This window comes from Scophthalmus maximus, chromosome 11 (assembly GCF_022379125.1).
Source record: "Scophthalmus maximus strain ysfricsl-2021 chromosome 11, ASM2237912v1, whole genome shotgun sequence".
Lineage (NCBI taxonomy): Eukaryota > Metazoa > Chordata > Actinopteri > Pleuronectiformes > Scophthalmidae > Scophthalmus > Scophthalmus maximus.
The window spans coordinates 21,350,001-21,355,000 of record NC_061525.1 but is presented as its reverse complement, the minus strand read 5'-3'; the positions used below and the strand labels follow the sequence as shown (position 1 = coordinate 21,355,000).

At 49.1% G+C, this 5,000-nt stretch overlaps 1 protein-coding gene across 1 annotated transcript in view; it reads left to right on the top strand.

Annotated features, from left to right (window-relative positions):
- The window catches only part of igsf11 (immunoglobulin superfamily member 11), a 93,906-nt gene that overhangs the window by 1,021 nt on the left and 87,885 nt on the right, over positions 1 to 5,000 (top strand). The gene's annotated exons all lie outside the window — the stretch shown is intronic.

Below are 5,000 nucleotides of genomic sequence, written 5' to 3'. Positions count from 1 at the left end.
TTTTTTTTGCGTCTGCGCGTCTGCACGAATTGCCGCCGCCACCGATTCACGTCAAATCGCGGCGTGTACAGCAGCAGGGGGACACGAGTCTGTGTTTGGAAATAGAAACGGAGCAGACGGCGGAGGGTTGCGCTGCTGGTAATCCGCCCGATTAACGCGACGCACGGGAAAATCACTGCACATATAGTATGTGCTATAATTATTCTCTGGGGAATTACACTGTGGCCTTTATGTGTGTCACTCAGTCCAGCTATTCATATTATTGTTGTTATTATTACTTAGAGCTGCGACAGTTAATTTAGTTTTTAGGGGGAACAAAAGTCCAAATTCTCTGATTTCGGCTTCTTGAATGTGAATGTGATCTGGTTCCTTTTGCTCGTCTGTGGCCGTGAACCAAAATATAACATAATATAATATAATAATGTTGGGAACATTTTGGGAAACGCATCCACATTTATCACCATCCTCTGGACCAAACAACCAACCGATTAATCATCGATGATGAAAATAGTGAGTTAGTTGCAGCCCTGTTGTTGTTGTTGTTGTTGTTGTTGTTTAAGCAATCCAACTTAACTTTGTTAGTGTTATGAGTTTTCTTACAAGCTCCTGAAGATAATATCCCTGAAACGTCAGAGTCAAGTTTGTCTGCTGGATGTGTTTCATGTGAGCCCAGAGAAAGCAAACGTATTCTTTTTAGCAACATTGCAGAAGAAGATTTATGGCGCCCGTGAATAAAAGCGAGCACCATCAGTTCATCAATCATTGTCGTTAAACGATGAAGACGGTGGAAATATGCTATGATGCTGTTGAATGGCTGCGGGGGGAAAACATGTGCGAAGACTTTCACTCAAACTCTCTCTATTCTCATAATGTGCAAAATAAAAATGCTAAAACAATGCAAACCAAGTCTCTCCTCAGAGCCTCATGTCAGGACACACACACACACACACACACACACACACACACACACACACACACACACACACACACAGACAGCGGGGACTGACATGTCAATTTGGACAGAACAATTGTGTGAGATTGAATTTGGACCTGATTGTCCAGGTTGTCTCACTCCGCCGCTCTCACTTGTTTGGCAGTGCACCTCTGCAGCGAGCGAGCGGACGGTGTCTTGTCAGCACACACACACACACACACACACACACACACACACACACGTGCAGCAACACATGATTAGATTTTCCATCCGTCTGCCCCCTTTCTTTTTTTTAAATGGTTCGAAATGAAAGCAGTAGATTGTGGCCACCATCCCGTCTCTTCCCCACACGTCCAGTTATTACCTCGGTTATTGTCAAGGGATGACTTCACAGCGAGACCAAACAAACACACACACACACACACACACACACACGCACGAATGAACAGTGTCTGAGCTCAGCGGCTCTATTAACAGGCCAACTTTGTCCAGGGAAGAAGAAGCTGCATTCCCTGGACAGTTTCCCTTCCCTCGCGTCTTGGCGGGGAGCTGCCAGTGTTTCTATAAATACATTCTGATGCAGCAAAGTCAGCATCGATTGCGGTTGCTTGTTTTGACTGTGTGTACTGACCTCTACTTTTTTTTGTTTGTTTTTGCACGTCAGACATTGTCACCCACTGGATCGATCTGATCTGTTCATTATCTCAGCAGACCACCGGTTTGTTTGGTCCGGGGTCATCGACGCGGCCTGGCCCGCGTCACCTTTACCTCAGGAAAGTTTTGGGAAGCGGGGAGGTGTGACGGGTGTCCGCCGCCACCCCAGCACTCTCAGCGCTGGTCAGCGGGCACATGGCGTCCGCCTGTCATCCGTCAAACGCCCCTGGTTGTACATGTAAATATTGCATATTTTCCTTCTCCATTAGACACGGACGTCGTTTGTCAGATCCGCGAGCGTTTGAAGAAAGTCCCCTGACGTCATCGGAGGAGCAAATAGTAGAGGCTCTATGCTAGTAATCTGGTAGTAAACCCCCCCCCCCCCCCGGTGATACCAGCACAGAGGTGCGTCTGTCCGATCCGCAGCGAACCAACCCTCACGGGTGTGGTGCAGGGGGGAGAGGGTGGGTGGGTTGGGGGGTGTCTAATCAATTCAAGCAAATTAAATTCAGGCGCGAGGTGGTGGCTCTGAACTTTCCGACTTGCAACTTGTTTGTTGTGGTTGTTTGCATAATCAATCCCTATATGGAACAACCCTCGCCGGGGGGGTGTGTGGTGGTGGGGGGCTTCCATCCACCCCACTGTCTGTCTGCACGTCTGAAGTGAGGAGTCCGGCCGAGGGGACGAGGGGGGAAAACGCTGGAGCATCACAAAAGAAGGACAACAGGGGTGTTTTCTCAAAGCTCATTGACATGCGGGGCATTCGTGTCTGCATCAAAGCTGAACTCGGACCATGTTCTCTTCTCTCTGTGTGTGTGTGTGTGTGTGTGTGTGTGCGCGTGCATCAGTTCATCGATTAATTGTTTAGTAATCGATTATCAAAACTTTTTTTGACAATCGATTAATCGGTTCAAGTCGTTTTTTCAGCTTCTTAAATGTGAATATTTTCTCTGTGACAGTCAAACTAAATATCTTTGGTGTCCGGACAAAACAAAGCATCTTCTTGTGGTTGTCTGATCTATTTTTCACCATGTTATGGACCAAACTAGTCGACTAATCGAGGAAAACAATACTGCCTCTCCTCTGGCTAATCTTGCTGTTCTTCATTCAAAATCGAATTATCATTCAGATGTGATTCACGCCACACAGTTGCACTCGGTCCCACAGCGAGGAGGGTTGTTGGGGATTTGCAGGCTCAATTAGGTGGAATATAGTGGACATTTATTTTCATTAACTTACGGAATATCACAAAGGACAGAAGGTCCAGTGAAAAAGAAAAGAAGAAAAAAAATGCTAATCACCAAAAGCCATGTTTACCAGGACGTTTCTGTGGCCTCTTCGCAGCGGCAAGTGAAGAGGGAACAGAATCACTCGAGGTTTGAGAAGAGAAAAAAAACAAAAGATGTTCAAGTGTCGAGCGGGGCGGAACGCAGCTCGCCACTTGATCATACACTGGGCTCTTGTAACGTAACGCACAATGAATCAAACTAGAACATGCATGTGGTAAAAAAACAAACAGTTTTATCTGATAAGTGGTGTACCCCCCCCCCCCCCCCCCTTTCCTCCCCCCTGCCTGTCTCCCGCTAAAAAGGAGCAGCTGGAACAAGAGTGTTGGACAGATGGAACTTTCCACCTCGATTATTTTTCCCACTAAAAATAGCCTCTCAAAAAATTAAAAGACCTCTGGGACCGCTCGCAAAGTGCGTGTGTGTGTGTGTGTGTGTGTGTGTGTGTGTGTGTGTGTGTGTGTGTGTGTTTGAGCGACAGAGAACTTCAGATGTCAGGGCCCTCAGATGATGGAGGCGGCGGCGGCGGCGGTCCCGTCCCGGGAGTGTGAATGAATAAATGATGGGCTGATATTTAGGGGGGGGGGGGAGCAGCTTCCGCCCGGGTCCCACGGTCTCCTAAGCACACATTAAACTAGGTCCCAGAGAGTCCACGGGCTTTTGCACTGCAGCTCCACGGCACTCGGCCAAACATCTGACGTGGTCCGTTCACAGAGGCTCGGGGGGCCTGGGGCTTCGGGGGCTTTGGGATCGCGGGGGTGGGTTGTACCTTTTAATCAGAGTGACAAATGAGGGTCGGGGGGGTGTGGGGGGGATCATGAGTGAACCATGAGCGCGTGGGGAACGAGAGCGAGGCCGTGGACGATGCAGGGATGCGGGCGGCCGTCGTGCTCTGGGCCACATTTGGGCTAGATGATTGAAAAGGGAGCCGGGGGAAAGTGGGGCGGCGCACGTGCGACTACGTAGAACTTTGATTTCGGGACGTGAAAGACGATGACAGAAAGTTGGAATGACAATCGGCGTCGCAGTAAACAGCTTCTTTTTCCATCAAGATAACCTCTCTGCGGCTCGAGGGTGAAATTGCACCGGCAGAGGAGGAGCCTCCGCTTGTCCAACTCGAAGGAAACTGAATCACTATAGTCCTGCAATGTTGGTAGGCAGCAGGTGCAGAGGGGAAGGTATTATTCAAAAAGGCCCAAACGGTGTTTCTACGCTTTTCAGTGTACACGACATATCTCGGGGTCCATAACAGGGTTGTTACCAATCGGATGAGACCTACATCTTTTAGCCCGGGCCGTCCCTTGTAAAGTATGTATGTGTGTGTGCGTGCGCGAGTGCGAAGAGCCCGGGGCTCCTGCATATTTCAAAGCGGATGTCGACTTCCTCGTGCCGTGGCGCCCCTGAAGAATCGCCTCCTCGGAATGAGCAGTTTTGCTTTTTCCCGGCTTCCTCGAAGGGCCGACGGGACTCGCAACATCACACCGGCAACGCGGGGGATGTTTGGTAACATGCAGATACATTTCAAGTGTCCCTATGGTAAAAAGAAGTATTCTTTTTTGCAGACCTCAAAGATTGGATCTGCTGTTTTCTCCACTTCCTGCTGCCGAGCGCGAACAAAGGGAGTCAGAGCAAAGTCACGAGTGTGAGTCAGCACTCGCACGACGCGTCGCGCATTAGGGTTCTCAAACAATATCGCATCGACAGTTGTTGAACAGAAATCACATGGAGCCGGAGGAAGAGGTTCCGCGTGTCAACGTCCTGCAGTTTTCACTCGAACCGGAGTCTTTAGTCTGTTAGTTCATCTATCGTCACACTCCTGGTTCTCTCCAGGGACACCGCTCGCACACTTTGATGTTAATTGATTTATATTGTGTGTGTGTGTGTGTGTGTGTGATGTGCCTCTGACAAAGGGTCGTTAAGTTGATCTCTGGCATTACCAAGAATAGTCGCCGTGTTTATCATCGTGAGCCTTTATGAGCTCAGATCAATGACGGGGGAAATGCTCCTGTGCACACACAGTTCCCACAAGTGTGTGTGTGTGTGTGTGTGTGTGTGTGTGTGTGTGTGTGTGTGTGTGTGTGTGTGTGTGTGTGTGTGTGTGTGTGTGTGTGTGTGTGTGTGTGTGT